Source organism: Trichechus manatus, unplaced genomic scaffold (genome assembly GCF_000243295.1).
Source record: "Trichechus manatus latirostris isolate Lorelei unplaced genomic scaffold, TriManLat1.0 scaffold00184, whole genome shotgun sequence".
Taxonomy (NCBI): Eukaryota; Metazoa; Chordata; class Mammalia; order Sirenia; family Trichechidae; genus Trichechus; species Trichechus manatus.
In genome coordinates this window covers 263,901-274,230 of record NW_004444120.1, presented here as the reverse complement: position 1 = coordinate 274,230, position 10,330 = coordinate 263,901, and the positions used below count along the sequence as shown (strand labels likewise).

The 10,330-nt window shown below is 38.9% G+C and overlaps 1 pseudogene; it reads right to left on the bottom strand.

Annotated features, from left to right (window-relative positions):
• Nucleotides 1-5,049: 5,049 nt before the first annotated feature.
• LOC101347624 (ubiquitin-conjugating enzyme E2 Q1 pseudogene) overlaps nt 5,050-10,330 on the bottom strand; it is a 9,758-nt pseudogene continuing 4,477 nt past the window's right edge.

The window sequence follows — 10,330 nt, the reverse complement described above, 5'->3', positions numbered from 1 at the left end:
GAGTCCCTGGATGGTGCAAACAGTAAACATGCTTGGCTGCTAACCAAAAGGCTAGCAGTTCAAGTCTATACTGAGGCACCTTGGAAGAAAGACCTAGAAATCTACTTCTGAAAAATCAGCCATTGAAAAGCCTAGGGAGCACAGTTCTACTCTGCCACACATGGGGTCGTCATGAGTCAGAATCAACTCCATGGTAACTGGTTTTGGGTGCTTCCATTGGGCATTCCTGGATATTCTTGGATAATTTATTTTAGGGTCAATTGACTAGCAACCTTAATTTCCCTTTTTGTCATGTAATTTAACATTCACAGATTCCAAGAATTAGGACATGAACATCTTTTAGGCTATTACTGTCACCGCAGACAGGATAGGATATTTTACTCTTTTACACTTGGTTTGGTTTCATTGGGGTGTGGAGAAAGTTACCCATGCTTTGGTTATGCTTGCACTAGATTGTTACAAAAGGATATCCCATTTTCCTCTTAATTTCAAGCAGATTTCTGCATGAAATTTTATGATAGACCACTAGGATGATTCATGACATATAGCCAGGAAAACGTCTTGGTGGACTGAAAATGTTGTTAGTTCCTGTCCAGTCAATTCTGACTCACAGTGACCCCATGAAACAGAATCGACTCAGGGTTACAGAGTACAACTGTTCCATAGGGTTTTCTTGGCTGTAATCTTAACGGAAGCAGATCGCCAGGTCTTTTCTTCTGTCATGTCGCTGAGTGAGTTTGAACCAGCAACCTTTAGGTTAGCAGTCAAGCACAAACCATTTGCGCCACCTAGAGACCTTGGTCTCAGACTAGGCAGGCATTGATATATTTACAGGATGGAAGGAAGACTTCATTTAAAATTCGAACAGATAATTAGAAGTGGCTGCCTGGAAAGTGCCAAACCTAGGGATTGGTTGAAGGGGAAGTTGTAGTATGTGTGCCAAGTGTTTGCTGTATCTGGTATAAGTGGCTGTTGAAGCTATGGGTTTAGATGTGGTCACTTAGAAATAGTGTGTATACTAGGAAGAGTAAGGCACTTGAGACAGTCCTTGGAAACTTGACATAGTGGGTGAGCAAACGGTGAGTCCCCACCCAGTGACTATTCTCATGATAGCAACTACCATTGCCAGGCATAGTCTGAGCTAAGAGCTTTATATGAACCATTTACAAACATAAATTTTGTAAATCTTGGGTAATTTTGGGTAATGGTGTAGACTATTCTGTTCCTGTAATCCAGAACCCCCAAATTTTCAAGCATTTGATTTACTTCACACCCTTTACGTTTAATGCAATAATCGATATGCTTGGGCTTAAGTCTGCCATTTTATCTTTTTTTCCTGTTTATCTCATTTTTTTCTTTGTTTCCAATTTCTTGTCTTCCTGTGAGTTACTTAAATGTTTTTTAGAATATTCTATTTTGGTTTATCTATAGCATTTTTGAGTGAATCTCTTTGTAGAGCTCTTTTAGTGGTTGCTCTCGGTATTACGTTATATACATAACTTACCACAGTCTCAGAGTCAACATTTTACCACTTTGAGTAAATTGTAGAAAACTTACCTTCCTATATATCCCATAACTCTCCTCTGTTTATACTTTTTCAGCCTTGCCCTCTTTTTTCTCTCCTTCTAGGACTCAGATGACACATACTTGCTATAATCTCAGAAGTCCTTGAGGCTCTGAGTACAGGTCTTGACAAGAGATAGAAATTTGTGTCATTAGCACACTGCTGATAATTGAAAAAGTGGGCAAGGACGGATATTCCTAAGGAGACAGTATTTAGTGAGAAGAGATAAGAGTCTAAAATAAAGTTAAAGGAATTTCATAATTTCATGGCTAGATGAAAGAGGAGGCACATGCAAAGCACACTCAAGGCTTTAGCTCCTGGATAATGGGGACCATAATATTTATATTCATCATTGCATCCTCAACTGTTAGTGAAATACCTGGCATAGAAAAAGCACTCAATAAATATTTAATAAATAAAACAAGTGATGAGTGGAACAACCAAAGAGTTAGAATATGAATCTGGTGCATACAGTATTATGAAACAAAGGAGGAGAGTGTTTTAAGTAGAACAGAATTGTAAACAATTAGAAGCAAGTTAAAATGAAGATGGAAATATGTCCATTGATTTTAAGCAAACTAGAAGTCATTGGTTACCCTGCGGTGAGCTGTTACAGTGAAATGATGGGGACAGAAGCCTTGGTTTATAAGCCTTTGACAGTCTTTTGGTTTGATTCTTTAACATATTAGCAAATTGCTTTCCTAAAATATAATTGAGAATTATTTATCTTCTTTCTTCTCAAAATACCACCCAAAACAAAAACTAGAAACAGAAATGTAAACATTATCTTCAATAAATCTTACAGGCAATTATAAGTTTTAATATATGAAGACTAAAAGCAGGCAGAGGAATAGTTAATGGCATAGCAGAAAGAAGAAAGGTAATTCTCAAGTGTCATAAAAAGTGTGGTTGGACGAAAGTGGCACCAAATAGAAGTATTCCGAATAATCTCACAGAGCAAGGCTCAAGAATTGCAGACACCAGGGCCTCTGAAAATTAGGTAGGAAGGGGGATGGCGGTGGTGGTAAGACAGGTGATTGAAAACACTTAGGCTCTCAACCTCCCTTATCCCAGCAGGAAAGAGCGGGTTCATTCCCTAGGAAAACTGAACCAGACAGGCTTTGGATTTGGGGGCAACCACCACAGACGAAGGCATGAGTGAAGTGTAATTCTGAAGAGAGGGCAATGAAGTGAAAGCCTGCAAAATGAATGGAGAGATGCCTGATGTCTTCCTCTGGCCATCTCCAAAGTGCCAGCAGTGAGGATTATGCAGAAGAATGAAGGATTCTTCTAGAGAATCAGAGTTGTCTCAGAGATAGCATCTAGAGGTCCCTAACAAAACAGCCATCAGGCCACCTGTTATGGATTGAATTGTGTCCTTCCCAAAATGCTGTGTTATAAATTATCACCCTTATACCTGTGGATGCAATCCCATGTGGGAATAGGAATTTCTTTGTTAGGTTAACAAGGCCATGTCTGTACTGGATGTGTCTTAAACCAATCACTTTCTGAGATATAAAAGAGCAGTTCAGGCACAGAAGAAAGCAAGCAACAGAAAGGAGGGAAAGATAGATGCCACATGGAGCTCTCCAAGGAGCGCCAAGGAAAGACTGATCCAAGGATTTCTCCCCAGAGCGGAGAGTTTTTCTCTAGAGCCAATGCCCTGAATTTGGACTTCTAATCTCCTAAACTGTGAGAAAATAAATTTCTGTTTGTTAAAGTCAGCCACTTGTGGTATTTCTAGTATAGGAACATTAAGAAACTAAGACATTACCCAATTGCCCTATTGTGAGGCACATGATTCTATAAAACCCGTGCAATGCTCATAGAACTTTCTGATAGTTTTAGTGCCTAACCTGTCTTCTACAAAGAGAAGGGAAAGGATCACCAGACATCTAAAGGAAATCTCCATCAAAAAAGACTCAAGTAAAGAAACAGAAAAAGAGGAATTCAGAGAAAACATAGACATTATAAGGAGCAGAAGAAAGCTTCAAGAAATTATAATTAACATGTTCCAAGAGATAAGAATAGGTAATGCATCCTTGAACCAGTAACAAGATGCTACTAAGTAATCAACCACAAAACAAGAAAGGAATATTGGCAATGGAAAATTCAATTGGTGATAAGTTCAATAGAAGATAAAGTTAAGGAACTCTCCTAAAGGACAACGTGATAGGATAATATCCATATGCCTACAAAGAAGGCCACTTTCTATAAAGGCAAATCATGTCTCACCACTCCCCTGGTTGAAACTCTTCAGTGGATTCCAGCTGTACTTTCAATAAATTATAAGGGCCTTGGTATGAAAGGAGGATATGACTGGTCCTAAAAACGCTGAAGGCTCATCTTCCTCTCATCCCTCTCTCCTCCCTCACTGCAGTGTGCTCTCCCAAGCCCCAAGCAGAGCAACAACACCTTCTCCCCACTTACCAATCGCTGTGCTCTGAACTGAGCTCAGGGCCAGCAAGGCTGCTATGAGCAGGGGCAGAGCATTTTGGATGAAGCTCTGGAGTTGCTTTCGCCTCTGTGCTGGGAAAAGTACGGCAGCTTCCATTACAAAGACCAACAGAACAATGGCACCTTTGAGCTCCACACTGGATGGACTTCATCCCTTGACAGACAAGGTTTTAGTTTCTTCACATCAGGTCAACCACATCCCTTATTTCTCTTTGGGATTTAGCCCAGCAGGATGGGGTGGGTACAATGTTGTTAGTGTCTCATTTCTAAAAGGTACAACACATAACTTGGGTAAACTTTCTGAGGGAACAAGCAATCAATGCAGATGTTAGAACTGATGTTCTGTCAGCATTTGTTTTTCAATCTGTTTCTCTGTTTTCATTGTGGTGTATGAGCCTGTGTGTGTGTGTTTGTGTGTGGTGGCAGCAACAATTCTATAGCCAACAGTGAAGAAGGTCAATATCACTGGCCACTATGATATTTAATGAAACTTTTCAATAGAGATTATTTTTGTTTATCTTTGAAATACCACGAGGAAAAGAGACTCTTGGGCAGACATGGATCACAGAAAGTTGACCCTCAGCCTGCTCAGTCCTATAATGATTGTCCAAGAATCTCTAGATTGGTGTAGTAGAACACAGAGACCTAAAGCTATCTATTTTTATTAATGTTTTTGGGGGTTATGATATTTAGTGAAAGCTAAAGTGGCCACAGACATCACTATGAGATTTCCAGAGCAGAGCAAAAGTTGATTTACATGAGTCTATGATTCTTGAATGAACCATTATTTTACATCTCTAAGACTTCTCTCGTGCTCTTATCCTTTTCCAGAATGGTCTATAACATTAGGTTTGGGCCTCATTTCTTCTAGGAAATGTTTTCTAATCACCCCAGTGACAGTTTAGTAGCCACCGTTATGCACTTCATTAAGATAGTCTGCTATCCCTCACAAAGCCCCAATTGCATTGTATTAATCTTCCATTTTTCTGTTAGATTCTGTGCTAGAATCTATTTTCTCAGATGGTTCTTCAACACAGGAAATTTTCATACCCATCCATTATACACTGTAACCAGAAAAAGCAGTGTACATGAAATAAGAGAATATAAATTAAAAATCCATAGAATAGGTAAGAAAGCTGTAGTCTGGAACACAGCTGAGTTCCAGCAATATAAGGAAGCTTGAAAGTTTCTGTTATAAGAATGTGTCATGGATTGAATTTTGTCACCCAAAAATATGTGTATCGATTTGGCTAGGCCATGATTCCCAGTATTGTGTGATTGTCCACCATTTTGTCATCTAATGTAATTTTCCTATGTGTTGTAAATCCTGTCTCTATGATGTTGATGAGATGGGGTTAGTGGCAGTTATGTTAATGAGGCAGGACTCAATCTACAAGATTAGGCTGTGTCTTGAGCCAAACTCTTTTGTGATATAAAAGAGAGAAGCGAGCAGAGAGACATGGGGACCTCATACCACCAAGAAAGCATTGCCAGGAGCAGAGCGTGTCCTTTGAACCTGAGGTTCCCGTGCTGAGAAGCTTCTAGACCAGGGAAAGATTGATGACAAGGACCTTCCTCTAGAGCTGACAGAGAGAAAGTCTTCCCCTGGAGCTGACGCACTGATCTTGACTACAAAACTAAATCAGTCTTGACCTCAGGCAGTCCTCTGATTATGAACGAGTTCCGTTCCTAAGTCTGTCTTTAAGTTAAATTTGTACATTAATCATAACAGGTACGGTTCATATGTAAGTCTTATTATATAGTACATAATTCTTTGCATAAAAAAATTAAAGAAACACTTCAGATACACAAAAGCATCTTTAACATAATAATACAATAATAATAAAGTTTTGTTGTGCAGTGCAAAGTCGTGCCCGTTTGTTATTATGAACCATTGTATGTACTTCAAAATTTTTTATGTTATACATATATATATATATTTTTATTGTGATTAGGCAAAAGTTTATAGTGCAAATTAGTTTCTTATTAAGCAGTTAATACACAAATTATTTTGTGACATTGGTTACCAACCCCTTGATGTGTTAACACTCTCCCCTTCTCCATCCCTGCTTTCCTGTTTCCATTCGTTCAGTTTTTCTGTCTCTTCCTGCCTTCTCATCTTTGCTTTTGGGCTGGTGTGCCCATTAGTCTTGTATACATGATTGAACTGTGAAGCACGACCCTCAGGTGTGATATTGTTGATGCTATAGACCTGTCAAATCTTTGGCTGACGGGTGAACCTCAGGAGTGACTTCAGTACTGAGCTGAAAGGGTGTTCGGGATTCATACTTTTGGGTTTTCTCCAGTCTCTGTCAGACCAGCAAACCTGGTCTTTTTTTTTTTATGAATTTGAATTTTGTTCTCTGTTTTTCTTCTGCTCTTGCTGGGATGTACCTCGAATTTTTAACTTAATAGGCTTTACAGGGGTTTGCTTGTAACTACGGGTTGTAAGTAAGTCAGATGTTCGTAACCGGGGGACTTCCTGTATATTATATGGCATTTGCACAATGTCCGAATCACATAACATCCTATTTCATTGAATGTATCATGAATGTTAAGCGATCCATGAACTGTAGTAGGTCTTTTGAAAACCAGAAATCCAGGTGAGCTAATGATCTGACATCCACCTTTCCTTCAAGATCCAGGTGTCATTTGCTTTTTATTTGTTGCTAACACCCATTTACTCTGATTCCTTGGTCACTGTATTTCCTACTAAGGTAGATAATTATGGGATGAGATTTGATTATGGATGCCTTACAATATGATGTTTGACCTGATCATAATATATAAGCAAAGTGATATTGCATTTTTATTATATTTTTAATCATGCTCACAAAATAGGAAGAAGTTAGTGAAGATTCAAAAGTGGGAAACAAATTCAAGGGATAATGTCCCATTACTTGCTTGTGCAGTGTTCTAAGAACAATGACCAAATATGGTTAGTCCCTTTGAGATATTTACAAGTAAATAAAAATATAAGGCAGAATAAAATAAGGAATGGACAAAATCCTGTATATGGTGTAATGTGATGGTAAAAAGCATGAATTCTGTGTCAATGAACTTCAATTCAAATCTCAGCTCCAAAACTTACTACCCAGTGCTGTCGAGTTGATTCTGACTTATAGTGATCCTACAGGACGGAGTAGAACTGTCCCATAGCGTTTCCAAGGAGCAGCTGGTGGATTTGAACTGCTGACTTTTTGGTTATAGGATAGGGTAAAAGTACCCCAAAGGGTTTCCAAGGCTGTAATCTTTATGGAAGCAGACTACCACATCTTTCTGCTGCGGGGCAGCTGGTGGGTTTGAACTACCAAACTTTTGGTTAACAGCCCAGTGCTTAACCACTACGTCGTAATATAATCTGTGCCTCAATTTATACATAATATTAGAATAATAATAGCACCTACTGCAAAAGGTTGTCAGGATTAGATTAAATAATAGAATGGATAAAACAACTTATACAGTGCTTTAGGTGTAGACCCTGGTTTACTAAGAGTTAATTATCATTAAATATTGATCATTGGCCTTAATAGTGGTCATATAGATACTGAAACCAAGGTTATGACAGGTGTCAATTCTAAAGAGCAGTTGGTGAAAGTAAAATCACAGCTAGAAGGAAGGCCTGCAATTTAGGAATAAAGTGAAGGTCACTTATCAGGTGAAAGCAGGTAAATGTCATAGGCAGCCTGGTAGGGCCAGGTGGAGTCAAGTGTTGGAACCTGTTAATTATTGGATGACAGGACGGAAGGTGCCAAGTGTTGACTGGAGCAAGGACTTGAGGTCATGGTTCAAAGCCAAGATCAGAACATGGCAGAAGTAAACGAGGAAGCAGGAAGTTGAGGCTTGAAGTGAAGGGTGGGGTTGTCTTCACTGATTCTGTCTGACTTACAGCTTGCTGGCAAGGGTCTTCATTTTTTATTAATATTTTTAAAATATAAGAATAATACATGGTCATGTAAATTGTTAAACACCATAAAAGAATCAAAAGAGAAAGGTGGCCTTACCATCTCCACAACAATTTCATTTCCCGTGAAAATCATCCTCTGTGACTATCTGTACGTGTCTGTTCTCCCCGTTTATAACACACCACTTATAAGGTTAGGATCTGGAGACACCCTACTCGGGTATGACTTCAGTGATACATCTTCAAAGAAAGACTCTACTTCCTCAAACAACCTCACATTCACAGATAAAGGGATTACATATTCACAGATACAGATACATAGCTTTTGGGGGACACAATTCAATCCATAACACACATTAAGCACTTAGAAAAATGTATGGCACTTAGTAAGTGTAATATACATACTATAATCTATCTATATCTATCTATCTTATATCTATCGTCTATCTATCTATCTAATCTATCTAGCTATCTTTCTATCGATCTAGCTAGCTAGTTAGCTATCTATGATCTATCTACCTACCTACCTGCCTACTACTTATCTACCTACTGAATCTGTCTATCCATCTATCCATCTAGCTATCTAATCTATCTACCTACCTTCCTACCTGTCTACCTGTCAATCTGTCTATCTACCTATCTCTAGCTAGTGCATGGCATCAATGAGAAAAGAAGAAATGAAAACAGTAAGTGTAGACTTTTAAAAAATGCACTTGCTAGTGTAAGGAAAGAACGCTATATCCCCTGAAAATAAGGCAAGGTAAAAAAAAAATATATACGCAATATACGTGTATATGTGTGTGTGTGTGTGTGTGTGTGTGTGTGTGTGTGTGTAAGGGTGTGTGCAGGGACCTTGAGCAGGTTTTTAGGGGAAAGAGCCCGAGAGAATGAAAAACTGAAGATGCAAGAGTAAACAAAAATAATAATCTGAAAGCAAGATAGCAGAGGAAATGAAAGATAGCATAGATTGAGTACTTAGCTTTGGAATGGAGGAAGGACATTTCTCAGAGACAGGAGGAGAGGAGGTACGGATGGCTAAAGGATAGATAAATCAAGACAGAAAAAAATTAAAAAAAAATATTTAATTTACTTATTGGGCTTTAGATGAAGGTTTACAGAGAAAATTCGTTTCTCACTAAACCATTAATACACCTATTGTTTTATGACATTGGTTGACAACCCTGTGACATATCAATACTCTCTCATTCTCGACCTTGGGTTCCCCATGTCCATTTGTCCAGCATTCCTATCCCCTCCTGCCTTCTTGTCCTTACCCCTGGGCTGGTGTGCCCATTTAGTCTCGTATACATGGTTGAGCTACACGTATTATTGTTTGTTTTATGGGCCTGTCTAATCTTTGGCTGAAAGGTGAACCTCAGGAGTGACCTCAGTACTTTGGGGTTTCTCCAGTCTGTCAGACCAGTAACTCTGGTCTTTTTTTGTGGTTTGAATTTTGTTTTACATTTTTCTCCAGCTCTGACCGGGACCCTCTGTTGTGATCCCTGTCAGAGTAGCAAGACAGAAAATTTGTATCTGACATCTTTTAGTGCATTGAAGTAGGAGGAAAGTTAATTTTCTGAGAATAGGAATTGGAGTGGGGTTGGGGCTTAAGGTGAATTGTGTGCCAGTTGCTTTGCTATACACTGGGATAGGAGCCAGGGAAGAAGGCAAAACCAAAGAGAATCATTTTTCCTTAGCATGTTTTGTGAAGTCCATTTTCTTTCTTTTCCTCTTAAGTAGTTAAATGAGATGAAAGAATAGGACCAGCTTTGAATGCTTCTAATTGATGCCTACAGCCTTTCAGAAGGATAACAAAAAATGATGGGTCACCAGGTCTAATTTTCTATTACAGACTGAGAGACGTCACTACCCTATGCAATAAGAGGTAGAGAGAAGTCCTGAGACAGGGTGATCCTTTGTCCAAGGAATTATGAGCTTTTGGGATGGCAGTCTAAGAGGACATCACTGTAGCTTAGGAGGAACCTCCTACATTTTACAATAGCAGAGGAGCCCAAGTGGACAATCCACAGCTAAAACTGGAACAGAAAAATAATCAGTCTACCTTGAGTTTGTTGGAGTCAGCAGTTCTGCAGCAAGATGTGAATTAGAAGTTCTAACCAAAGCAACAAAAACACAATAGATATCAGATACTAAATAGAGTTGTGAGATAAAACACTGTCATGGATTCAATTATGTCCCCCCAAAAATGTGTGGGTCATGAGTCATAGTATTGTAATCTGATGTGATTTCCTTATGTGTTGTAAACGCTATCACTATGATGAGGTTATGCTGATGAGGTCTGCAAGATTGGATAGTGTCTTAAGCCAATCTCTTTTGAGATATAAAAGAGAGAAGCAAGCAGAGACACATGGGAACCTCATAGCACCAAGAAAGCAGTGCTGGGA